The sequence below is a fragment of the Pipistrellus hanaki genome (genome assembly GCF_964339955.1).
Source record: "Pipistrellus hanaki genome assembly, chromosome: 13".
NCBI classification, from domain to species: domain Eukaryota; kingdom Metazoa; phylum Chordata; class Mammalia; order Chiroptera; family Vespertilionidae; genus Pipistrellus; species Pipistrellus hanaki.
The window spans coordinates 5142541-5155452 of record NC_140515.1 but is presented as its reverse complement, the minus strand read 5'-3'; positions in this window follow the sequence as shown (position 1 = coordinate 5155452).

The window sequence follows — 12912 nt, the reverse complement described above, 5'->3', positions numbered from 1 at the left end:
GTTGGGGCCAGTGTCAAAAGCTGGAGGTGGTCCAGTGGGGAAGGCCCTGGGGCCCGGTGAACGTGTCCCCGAAGCGCAAAGTGATTTTCTCGGACTTGACACAGCTCTCTCCCCGTTGTCAAAGGCTAACCCTAACCCTAAAACTAAGCCTATCCCTCAACCTAACCCTCACCCGTGGCTAAGGCCCTGGGGCCCTGTGAAACCTGGACGAGGGTCTCAAGTGCCCTCAAAAGCCTCACCTGCCTGAGCTTCAGACTGGATGCCAGCAAGAGGGACCCTTGTCCTCAGGGCAGGGCGTTCCAGGCGAATGGGGCGGAAAGCAGGCCCCCGGGGCCGGGCCACCAGACCAGTCAGAACCTCCGGAGGGGCCAGGGAGGTGCCCCCAGAGTGGAAAGTGATAATTTCTCGGACTTGACACAGCTCTCTCCCCGATGTGCAAGGCTAACCCTAACCCTAAAACTAAGCCTATACCTCAACCTAACCCTCACCCGTGACTAAGGCCCTGGGGCCCTGTGAAACTTGGACGAGGGTCTCAAGTGCCCACAAAAGCCTCACCTGCCTGAGCTTCAGACTGGATGCCAGCAAGAGGGACCCTTGTCCTCAGGGCAGGGCGTTCCAGGCGAATGGGGCGGAAAGCAGGCCCCCGGGTCCGGGCCACCAAACCAGTTAGAACCTCCGGAGGGGCCGGGGAGGTGCCCCCAGAGTGGAAAGTGATAATTTCTCGGACTTGACACAGCTCTCTCCCGGTTGTCAAAGCCCAGAGGCAGGGCTGTGGGCGTGTCAGGACGCTCTGCTCTGAGCTGCCCTTTGGTGGGAGCGATGGGGGCCGGGGTTGTGGGGGTTAGAGGGCCGGCCCCGAGGCTCATGGAGGCCCCTGGGTGTCCTGAAGGGAGGGCTGGCTGGTCTGCCCACGCTTGGGGACCTGGGAGGCACCCTGTGAGCAGAGGGCTATGTGCCTTTACATCCCAGTGGTGGGGGCTATTCCTCTGTGTTTGGGAGCAGGGCAGACTGGCTGGTGCTGCTCGCTCATTGGTCGAATGGACCAGGGGCGTGGTTTCCGGAACCAGGAGGCGGGCCCAGGCCCACAGCTGATCCAGGTCAAGTCAAGGAGGGGGCGGGGCCAGGTGAGCAGCTGGAGGCGGTCCCGGGATCAAGGGGGCGGGGCCAGGTGAACAGCCTGAATGGTGAGGTAAGCAGGAGAGAGGGTCGCGGGCAGGGACGCGGGTGACCAGCAGGCGGGTCTGCCGGCAGCAGGGACCTAAAGTGGGGGCCCGGCGGCTTGGCCAGGCGCTTAGGTGACCGGCGGGAAGCGGTCAAGGGAAGAGTGGGTTGGGGCCGGTGTCAAAAGCTGGAGGTGGTCCAGTGGGGAAGGCCCTGGGGCCCGGTGAAGGTGCCCCCGAAGCGCAAAGTGATTTTCTCGGACTTGACACAGCTCTCTCCCCGTTGTCAAAGGCTAACCCTAACCCTAAAACTAAGCCTATCCCTCAACCTAACCCTCACCCGTGGCTAAGGCCCTGGGGCCCTGTGAAACCTGGAAGAGGGTCTAAAGTGCCCACAAAAGCCTCACCTGCCTGAGCTTCAGACTGGATGCCAGCAAGAGGGACCCTTGTCCTCAGGGTAGGGCGTTCCAGGCGAATGGGGCGGAAAGCAGGCCCCTGGGGCCGGGCCACCAGACCAGTCAGAACTTCCGGAGGGGCCGGGGAGGTGCCCCCAGAGTGGAAAGTGATAATTTCTCGGACTTGACACAGCTCTCTCCCGGTTGTCAAAGCCCATAGGCAGGGCTGTGGGCGTGTCAGGACACTCTGCTCTGAGCTGCCCTTTGGTGCGAGCGATGAGGGCCGGGGGGGGGGGGTTAGAGGGCCGGCCCCGAGGCTCATGGAGGCCCCTGGGTGTCCTGAAGGGAGGGCTGGCTGGTCTGCCCACGCTTGGGGACCTGGGAGGCACCCTGTGAGCAGAGGGCTATGTGCCTTTACATCCCAGTGGTGGGGGCTATTCCTCTGTGTTTGGGAGCAGGGCAGACTGGCTGGTGCTGCTCGCTCATTGGTCGAATGGACCAGGGGCGTGGTTTCCGGAACCAGGAGGCGGGCCCAGGCCCACAGCTGACCCAGGTCAAGTCATGGAGGGGGCGGGGCCAGGTGAGCAGCTGGAGGCGGTCCCGGGATCAAGGGGGCGGGGCCAGGTGAACAGCCTGAAGTGGTGAGGTAAGCAGGAGAGAGGGTCGCGGGCAGGGACGCGGGTGACCAGCAGGCGGGTCTGCCGGCGGCAGGGACCTAAAGTGGGGGCCCGGCGGCTTGGCCAGGCGCTTAGCTGACCGGCGGGAAGCGGTCAAGGGAAGAGTGGGTTGGGGCCAGTGTCAAAAGCTGGAGGTGGTCCAGTGGGGAAGGCCCTGGGGCCCGGTGAACGTGTCCCCGAAGCGCAAAGTGATTTTCTCGGACTTGACACAGCTCTCTCCCCGTTGTCAAAGGCTAACCCTAACCCTAAAACTAAGCCTATCCCTCAACCTAACCCTCACCCGTGGCTAAGGCCCTGGGGCCATGTGAAACCTGGACGAGGGTCTCAAGTGCCCTCAAAAGCCTCACCTGCCTGAGCTTCAGACTGGATGCCAGCAAGAGGGACCCTTGTCCTCAGGGCAGGGCGTTCCAGGCGAATGGGGCGGAAAGCAGGCCCCCGGGGCCGGGCCACCAGACCAGTCAGAACCTCCGGAGGGGCCAGGGAGGTGCCCCCAGAGTGGAAAGTGATAATTTCTCGGACTTGACACAGCTCTCTCCCCGATGTGCAAGGCTAACCCTAACCCTAAAACTAAGCCTATCCCTCAACCTAACCCTCACCCGTGGCTAAGGCCCTGGGGCCCTGTGAAACCTGGAAGAGGGTCTAAAGTGCCCACAAAAGCCTCACCTGCCTGAGCTTCAGACTGGATGCCAGCAAGAGGGACCCTTGTCCTCAGGGTAGGGCGTTCCAGGCGAATGGGGCGGAAAGCAGGCCCCTGGGGCCGGGCCACCAGACCAGTCAGAACTTCCGGAGGGGCCGGGGAGGTGCCCCCAGAGTGGAAAGTGATAATTTCTCAGACTTGACACAGCTCTCTCCCGGTTGTCAAAGCCCATAGGCAGGGCTGTGGGCGTGTCAGGACACTCTGCTCTGAGCTGCCCTTTGGTGCGAGCGATGAGGGCCGGGGGGGGGGGGGGTTAGAGGGCCGGCCCCGAGGCTCATGGAGGCCCCTGGGTGTCCTGAAGGGAGGGCTGGCTGGTCTGCCCACGCTTGGGGACCTGGGAGGCACCCTGTGAGCAGAGGGCTATGTGCCTTTACATCCCAGTGGTGGGGGCTATTCCTCTGTGTTTGGGAGCAGGGCAGACTGGCTGGTGCTGCTCGCTCATTGGTCGAATGGACCAGGGGCGTGGTTTCCGGAACCAGGAGGCGGGCCCAGGCCCACAGCTGATCCAGGTCAAGTCAAGGAGGGGGCGGGGCCAGGTGAGCAGCTGGAGGCGGTCCCGGGATCAAGGGGGCGGGGCCAGGTGAACAGCCTGAATGGTGAGGTAAGCAGGAGAGAGGGTCGCGGGCAGGGACGCGGGTGACCAGCAGGCGGGTCTGCCGGCGGCAGGGACCTAAAGTGGGGGCCCGGCGGCTTGGCCAGGCGCTTAGGTGACCGGCGGGAAGCGGTCAAGGGAAGAGTGGGTTGGGGCCGGTGTCAAAAGCTGGAGGTGGTCCAGTGGGGAAGGCCCTGGGGCCCGGTGAAGGTGCCCCCGAAGCGCAAAGTGATTTTCTCGGACTTGACACAGCTCTCTCCCCGTTGTCAAAGGCTAACCCTAACCCTAAAACTAAGCCTATCCCTCAACCTAACCCTCACCCGTGGCTAAGGCCCTGGGGCCCTGTGAAACCTGGAAGAGGGTCTAAAGTGCCCACAAAAGCCTCACCTGCCTGAGCTTCAGACTGGATGCCAGCAAGAGGGACCCTTGTCCTCAGGGTAGGGCGTTCCAGGCGAATGGGGCGGAAAGCAGGCCCCTGGGGCCGGGCCACCAGACCAGTCAGAACTTCCGGAGGGGCCGGGGAGGTGCCCCCAGAGTGGAAAGTGATAATTTCTCGGACTTGACACAGCTCTCTCCCGGTTGTCAAAGCCCATAGGCAGGGCTGTGGCGTGTCAGGACACTCTGCTCTCAGCTGCCCTTTGGTGCGAGCGATGAGGGCCGGGGGGGGGGGGGTTAGAGGGCCGGCCCCGAGGCTCATGGAGGCCCCTGGGTGTCCTGAAGGGAGGGCTGGCTGGTCTGCCCACGCTTGGGGACCTGGGAGGCACCCTGTGAGCAGAGGGCTATGTGCCTTTACATCCCAGTGGTGGGGGCTATTCCTCTGTGTTTGGGAGCAGGGCAGACTGGATGGTGCTGCTCGCTCATTGGTCGAATGGACCAGGGGCGAGATTTCCGGAACCAGGAGGCGGGCCCAGGCCCACAGCTGATCCAGGTCAAGTCAAGGAGGGGGCGGGGCCAGGTGAGCAGCTGGAGGCGGTCATGGGATCAAGGGGGCGGGGCCAGGTGAACAGCCTGAATGGTGAGGTAAGCAGGAGAGAGGGTCGGGGGCAGGGACGCGGGTGACCAGCAGGCGGGTCTGCCGGCGGCAGGGACCTAAAGAGGGGGCCCGGCGGCTTGGCCGGGCGCTTAGCTGACCAGCGGGAAGCGGTCAAGGGAAGAGTGCGTTGGGGCCGGTGTCAAAAGCTGGAGGTGGTCCAGTGGGGAAGGCCCTGGGGCCCGGTGAAGGTGCCCCCGAAGCGCAAAGTGATTTTCTCGGACTTGACACAGCTCTCTCCCCGTTGTCAAAGGCTAACCGTAACCCTAAAACTAAGCCTATCCCTCAACCTAACCCTCACCCATGGCAAAGGCCCTGGGGCCCTGTGAAACCTGGACGAGGGTCTCAAGTGCCCACAAAAGCCTCACCTGCCTGAGCTTCAGACTGGATGCCAGCAAGAGGGACCCTTGTCCTCAGGGTAGGGCGTTCCAGGCGAATGAGGCGGAAAGCAGGCCCCCGGGGCCGGGCCACCAGACCAGTTAGAACCTCTGGAGGGGACGGGGAGGTGCCCCCAGAGTGGAAAGTGATAATTTCTCGGACTTGACACAGCTCTCTCCCGGTTGTCAAAGCCCATAAGCAGGGCTGTGGGCGTGTCAGAACACTCTGCTCTGAGCTGCCCTTTGGTGGGAGCGATGGGGGTCGGGGGGGTGCGGGGGTTAGAGGGCCGGCCCCGAGGCTCATGGAGGCCCCTGGGTGTCCTGAAGGGAGGGCTGGCTGGTCTGCCCACGCTTGGGGACCTGGGAGGCACCCTGTGAGCAGAGGGCTATGGGCCTTTACATCCCAGTGGTGGGGGCTATTCCTCTGTGTTTGGGAGCAGGGCAGACTGGCTGGTGCTGCTCGCTCATTGGTTGAATGGACCAGGGGCGTGGTTTCCCGAACCAGGAGGCGGGCCCAGGCCCACAGCTGATCCAGGTCAAGTCAAGGAGGGGGCGGGGCCAGGTGAGCAGCTGGAGGCGGTCAGGGGATCAAGGGGGCGGGGCCAGGTGAACAGCCTGAAGTGGTGAGGTAAGCAGGAGAGAGGGTCGGGGGCAGGGACGCGGGTGACCAGCAGGCGGGTCTGCCGGCGGCAGGGACCTAAAGAGGGGGCCCGGCGGCTTGGCCGGGCGCTTAGCTGACCAGCGGGAAGCGGTCAAGGGAAGAGTGCGTTGGGGCCGGTGTCAAAAGCTGGAGGTGGTCCAGTGGGGAAGGCCCTGGGGCCCGGTGAAGGTGCCCCCGAAGCGCAAAGTGATTTTCTCGGACTTGACACAGCTCTCTCCCCGTTGTCAAAGGCTAACCCTAACCCTAAAACTAAGCCTATCCCTCAACCTAACCCTCACCCGTGGCTAAGGCTCTGGGGCCCTGTGAAACCTGTACGAGGGTCTCAAGTGCCCTCAAAAGCCTCACCTGCCTGAGCTTCAGACTGGATGCCAGCAAGAGGGACCCTTGTCCTCAGGGTAGGGCGTTCCAGGCGAATGGGGCGGAAAGCAGGCCCCCGGGGCCGGGCCACCAGACCAGTCAGAACCTCCGGAGGGGCCGGGGAGGTGCCCCCAGAGTGGAAAGTGATAATTTCTCGGACTTGACACAGCTCTCTCCCGGTTGTCAAAGCCCATAGGCAGGGCTGTGGGCGTGTCAGGACACTCTGCTCTGAGCTGCCCTTTGGTGCGAGCGATGAGGGCCGGGGGGGGGGGGGGGTTAGAGGGCCGGCCCCGAGGCTCATGGAGGCCCCTGGGTGTCCTGAAGGGAGGGCTGGCTGGTCTGCCCACGCTTGGGGACCTGGGAGGCACCCTGTGAGCAGAGGGCTATGTGCCTTTACATCCCAGTGGTGGGGGCTATTCCTCTGTGTTTGGGAGCAGGGCAGACTGGATGGTGCTGCTCGCTCATTGGTCGAATGGACCAGGGGCGTGGTTTCCGGAACCAGGAGGCGGGCCCAGGCCCACAGCTGATCCAGGTCAAGTCAAGGAGGGGGCGGGGCCAGGTGAGCAGCTGGAGGCGGTCACGGGATCAAGGGGGCGGGGCCAGGTGAACAGCCTGAATGGTGAGGTAAGCAGGAGAGAGGGTCGCGGGCAGGGACGCGGGTGACCAGCAGGCGGGTCTGCCGGCGGCAGGGACCTAAAGTGGGGGCCCGGCGGCTTGGCCAGGCGCTTAGCTGACCGGCGGGAAGCGGTCAAGGGAAGAGTGGGTTGGGGCCGGTGTCAAAAGCTGGAGGTGGTCCAGTGGGGAAGGCCCTGGGGCCCGGTGAAGGTGCCCCCGAAGCGCAAAGTGATTTTCTCGGACTTGACACAGCTCTCTCCCCGTTGTCAAAGGCTAACCCTAACCCTAAAACTAAGCCTATCCCTCAACATAACCCTCACCCATGGCAAAGGCCCTGGGGCCCTGCGAAACCTGGACGAGGGTCTCAAGTGCCCACAAAAGCCTCACCTGCCTGAGCTTCAGACTGGATGCCAGCAAGAGAGACCCTTGTCCTCAGGGTAGGGCGTTCCAGGCGAATGAGGCGGAAAGCAGGCCCCCGGGGCCGGGCCACCAGACCAGTTAGAACGTCCGGAGGGGCCGGGGAGGTGCCCCCAGAGTGGAAAGTGATAATTTCTCGGACTTGACACAGCTCTCTCCCGGTTGTCAAAGCCCATAAGCAGGGCTGTGGGCGTGTCAGAACACTCTGCTCTGAGCTGCCCTTTGGTGGGAGCGATGGGGGTCGGGGGGGTGCGGGGGTTAGAGGGCCGGCCCCGAGGCTCATGGAGGCCCCTGGGTGTCCTGAAGGGAGGGCTGGCTGGTCTGCCCACGCTTGGGGACCTGGGAGGCACCCTGTGAGCAGAGGGCTATGGGCCTTTACATCCCAGTGGTGGGGGCTATTCCTCTGTGTTTGGGAGCAGGGCAGACTGGCTGGTGCTGCTCGCTCATTGGTTGAATGGACCAGGGGCGTGGTTTCCCGAACCAGGAGGCGGGCCCAGGCCCACAGCTGATCCAGGTCAAGTCAAGGAGGGGGCGGGGCCAGGTGAGCAGCTGGAGGCGGTCAGGGGATCAAGGGGGCGGGGCCAGGTGAACAGCCTGAAGTGGTGAGGTAAGCAGGAGAGAGGGTCGCGGGCAGGGACGCGGGTGACCAGCAGGCGGGTCTGCCAGCGGCAGGGACCTAAAGTGGGGGGCCGGCGGCTTGGCCGGGCGCTTAGGTGACCGGCGGGAAGCGGTCAAGGGAAGAGTGGGTTGGGGCCGGTGTCAAAAGTTGGAGGTGGTCCAGTGGGGAAGGCCCTGGGGCCCGGTGAAGGTGCCCCCGAAGTGCAAAGTGATTTTCTCGGACTTGACACAGCTCTCTCCCCGTTGTCAAAGGCTAACCCTAACCCTAAAACTAAGCCTATCCCTCAACCTAACCCTCACCCGTGGCTAAGGCCCTGGGGCCCTGTGAAACCTGGACGAGGGTCCCAAGTGCCCACAAAAGCCTCACCTGCCTGAGCTTCAGACTGGATGCCAGCAAGAGGGACCCTTGTCCTCAGGGCAGGGCGTTCCAGGCGAATGGGGCGGAAAGCAGGCCCCGGGGGCCGGGCCACCAGACCAGTCAGAACCTCCGGAGGGGCCGGGGAGGTGCCCCCAGAGTGGAAAGTGATAATTTCTCGGACTTGACACAGCTCCCTCCCGGTTGTCAAAGCCCATAGGCAGGTCTGTGGGCGTGTCAGGACACTCTGCTCTGAGCTGCCCTTTGGTGGGAGCGATGGGGTCCGGGGGGGGGGGGCGGGTGTTAGAGGGCCGGCCCCGAGGCTCATGGAGGCCCCTGGGTATCCTGAAGGGAGGGCTGGCTGGTCTGCCCATGCTTGGGGACCTGGGAGGCACCCTGTGAGCAGAGGGCTATGTGCCTTTACATCCCAGTGGTGGGGGCTATTCCTCTGTGTTTGGGAGCAGGGCAGACTGGCTGGTGCTGCTCGCTCATTGGTCGAATGGACCAGGGGCGTGGTTTCCGGAACCAGGAGGCGGGCCCAGGCCCACAGCTGATCCAGGTCAAGTCAAGGAGGGGGCGGGGCCAGGTGAGCAGCTGGAGGCGATCACGGGATCAAGGGGGCGGGGCCAGGTGAACAGCCTGAAGTGGTGAGGTAAGCAGGAGAGAGGGTCGCGGGCAGGGACGCGGGTGACCAGCAGGCGGGTCTGCCGGCGCCAGGGACCTAAAGTGGGGGCCCGGCGGCTTGGCTGGGCGCTTAGCTGACCGGCGGGAAGCGGTCAAGGGAAGAGTGGGTTGGGGCCGGTGTCAAAAGCTGGAGGTGGTCCAGTGGGGAAGGCCCTGGGGCCCGGTGAAGGTGCCCCCGAAGCGCAAAGTGATTTTCTCGGACTTGACACAGCTCTCTCCCCGTTGTCAAAGGCTAACCCTAACCCTAAAACTAAGCCTATCCCTCAACATAACCCTCACCCATGGCAAAGGCCCTGGGGCCCTTTGAAACCTGGACGAGGGTCTGAAGTGCCCACAAAAGCCTCACCTGCCTGAGCTTCAGACTGGATGCCAGCAAGAGGGACCCTTGTCCTCAGGGTAGGGCGTTCCAGGCGAATGAGGCGGAAAGCAGGCCCCCGGGGCCGGGCCACCAGACCAGTTAGAACCTCCGGAGGGGCCGGGGAGGTGCCCCCAGAGTGGAAAGTGATAATTTCTCGGACTTGACACAGCTCTCTCCCGGTTGTCAAAGCCCATAAGCAGGGCTGTGGGCGTGTCAGAACACTCTGCTCTGAGCTGCCCTTTGGTGGGAGCGAAGGGGGCCGGGGGGGTGCGGGGGTTAGAGGGCCGGCCCCGAGGCTCATGGAGGCCCCTGGGTGTCCTGAAGGGAGGGCTGGCTGGTCTGCCCACGCTTGGGTACCTGGTAGGCACCCTGTGAGCAGAGGGCTATGTGCCTTTACATCCCAGTGGTGGGGGCTATTCCTCTGTGTTTGGGAGCAGGGCAGACTGGCTGGTGCTGCTCGCTCATTGGTTGAATGGACCAGGGGCGTGGTTTCCCGAACCAGGAGGCGGGCCCAGGCCCACAGCTGATCCAGGTCAAGTCAAGGAGGGGGCGGGGCCAGGTGAGCAGCTGGAGGCGGTCAGGGGATCAAGGGGGCGGGGCCAGGTGAACAGCCTGAAGTGGTGAGGTAAGCAGGAGAGAGGGTCGCGGGCAGGGACGCGGGTGACCAGCAGGCGGGTCTGCCAGCGGCAGGGACCTAAAGTGGGGGGCCGGCGGCTTGGCCGGGCGCTTAGCTGACAGGCGGGAAGCGGTCAAGGGAAGAGTGGGTTGGGGCCGGTGTCAAAAGTTGGAGGTGGTCCAGTGGGGAAGGCCCTGGGGCCCGGTGAAGGTGCCCCCGAAGTGCAAAGTGATTTTCTCGGACTTGACACAGCTCTCTCCCCGTTGTCAAAGGCTAACCCTAACCCTAAAACTAAGCCTATCCCTCAACCTAACCCTCACCCGTGGCTAAGGCCCTGGGGCCCTGTGAAACCTGGACGAGGGTCTCAAGTGCCCACAAAAGCCTCACCTGCCTGAGCTTCAGACTGGATGCCAGCAAGAGGGACCCTTGTCCTCAGGGCAGGGCGTTCCAGGCGAATGGGGCGGAAAGCAGGCCCCCGGGGCCGGGCCACCAGACCAGTCAGAACCTCCGGAGGGGCCGGGGAGGTGCCCCCAGAGTGGAAAGTGATAATTTCTCGGACTTGACACAGCTCCCTCCCGGTTGTCAAAGCCCATAGGCAGGTCTGTGGGCGTGTCAGGACACTCTGCTCTGAGCTGCCCTTTGGTGGGAGCGATGGGGTCCGGGGGGGGGGGGCGGGTGTTAGAGGGCCGGCCCCGAGGCTCATGGAGGCCCCTGGGTATCCTGAAGGGAGGGCTGGCTGGTCTGCCCATGCTTGGGGACCTGGGAGGCACCCTGTGAGCAGAGGGCTATGTGCCTTTACATCCCAGTGGTGGGGGCTATTCCTCTGTGTTTGGGAGCAGGGCAGACTGGCTGGTGCTGCTCGCTCATTGGTCGAATGGACCAGGGGCGTGGTTTCCGGAACCAGGAGGCGGGCCCAGACCCACAGCTGATCCAGGTCAAGTCAAGGAGGGGGCGGGGCCAGGTGAGCAGCTGGAGGCGATCACGGGATCAAGGGGGCGGGGCCAGGTGAACAGCCTGAAGTGGTGAGGTAAGCAGGAGAGAGGGTCGCGGGCAGGGACGCAGGTGACCAGCAGGCGGGTCTGCCGGCGCCAGGGACCTAAAGTGGGGGCCCGGCGGCTTGGCTGGGCGCTTAGCTGACCGGCAGGAAGCGGTCAAGGGAAGAGTGGGTTGGGGCCGGTGTCAAAAGCTGGAGGTGGTCCAGTGGGGAAGGCCCTGGGGCCCAGTGAAGGTGCCCCCAAAGCGCAAAGTGATTTTCTCGGACTTGACACAGCTCTCTCCCCGTTGTCAAAGGCTAACCCTAACCCTAAAACTAAGCCTATCCCTCAACCTAACCCGCACCCGTGGCTAAGGCCCTGGGGCCCTGTGAAACCTGGACGAGGGTCTCAAGTGCCCACAAAAGCCTCACCTTTCTGAGCTTCAGACTGGATGCCAGCAAGAGGGACCCTTGTCCTCAGGGCAGGGCGTTCCAGGCGAATGGGGCGGAAAGCAGGCCCCCGGGGCCGGGCCACCAGACCAGTCAGAACCTCCGGAGGGGCCGGGGAGGTGCCCCCAGAGTGGAAAGTGATAATTTCTCGGACTTGACACAGCTCTCTCCCGGTTGTCAAAGCCCATAGGCAGGGCTGTGGGCGTGTCAGGACACTCTGCTCTGAGCTGCCCTTTGGTGGGAGAGATGGGGGCCGGGGCGGGGGGGTTAGAGGGCCGGCCCCGAGGCTCATGGAGGCCCCTGGGTGTCCTGAAGGGAGGGCTGGCTGGTCTGCCCACGCTTGGGGACCTGGGAGTCATCCTGTGAGCAGAGGGCTATGTGCCTTTACATCCCAGTGGTGGGGGCTATTCCTCTGTGTTTGGGAGCAGGGCAGACTGGCTGGTGCTGCTCGCTCATTGGGCGAATGGACCAGGGGCGTGATTTCTGGAACCAGGAGGCGGGCCCAGGCCCACAGCTGATCCAGGTCAAGTCAAGGAGGGGGCGGGACCAGGTGAGCAGCTGGAGGCGGTTACGGGATCACGGGGGCGGGGCCAGGTGAACAGCCTGAAGTGGTGAGGTAAGAAGGAGAGAGGGTCGCGGGCAGGGACACGGGTGACCCGCAGGCCGGTCTGCTGGTGGCAGGGACCTAAAGAGGGGGCCCGGCGGCTCGGCCGGGCACTTAGCTGACCAGCGGGAAGCGGTCAAGGGAAGAGTGGGTTGGGGCCGGTGTCAAAAGCTGGAGGTGGTCTAGTGGGGAAGGCCCTGGGGCCCGGTGAATGTGGACCAGGGTCGCCAGTGGCTACAAAAGCCCCACATGCCTGAGCTCCAGGCTGGACGCCAGCAAGAGGTTCCCTTGTCCTCAGGGTAGGGCGTTCCCGGCGAATGGGGCAGAAAGCAGGCCAGCGGGCCAGTTAGACCCTCCGGAGGGGCCCGGGAGGTGCCCCAGAAGGTCAAAGTGATTTTCTCGAACTTGACACAGCTCTCTCCCTGTTGTCAACGGCTAACCCTAACCCTAAAACTAAGCCTATCCCTCAACCAAACCCTCACCAGTGGCTAACGCCCTGGGGCCCTGTGAAAACTGGACGAGGGTCTCAAGTGGCCACAAAAGCCTCACCTGCCTGAGCTTCAGACTGGATGCCAGCAAGAGGGACCCTTGTCCTCAGGGCAGGGCGTTCCAGGCGAATGGGGCGGAAAGCAGGCCCCCGGGGCCGGGCCACCAGACCAGTCAGAACCTCCAGAGGGGCCGGGGAGGTGCCCCCAGAGTGGAAAGTGATAATTTCTCGGACTTGACACAGCTCTCTCCCGGTTGTCAAAGCCCATAGGCAGGGCTGTGGGCGTGTCAGGACACTCTGCTCTGAGCTGCCCTTTGGTGGGAGCGATGGGGTCCGGGGGGGGGGGGGGCGGGTGTTAGAGGGCTGGCCCCGAGGCTCATGGAGGCCCCTGGGTATCCTGAAGGGAGGGCTGGCTGGTCTGCCCATGCTTGGGGACCTGGGAGGCACCCTGTGAGCAGAGGGCTATGTGCCTTTACATCCCAGTGGTGGGGGCTATTCCTCTGTGTTTGGGAGCAGGGCAGACTGGCTGGTGCTGCTCGCTCATTGGTCGAATGGACCAGGGGCGTGGTTTCCCGAACCAGGAGGCGGGCCCAGGCCCACAGCTGATCCAGGTCAAGTCAAGGAGGGGGCGGGGCCAGGTGAGCAGCTGGAGGCGATCACGGGATCAAGGGGGCGGGGCCAGGTGAACAGCCTGAAGTGGTGAGGTAAGCAGGAGAGCGGGTCGCGGGCAGGGACGCAGGTGACCAGCAGGCGGGTCTGCCGGCGCCAGGGACCTAAAGTGGGGGCCCA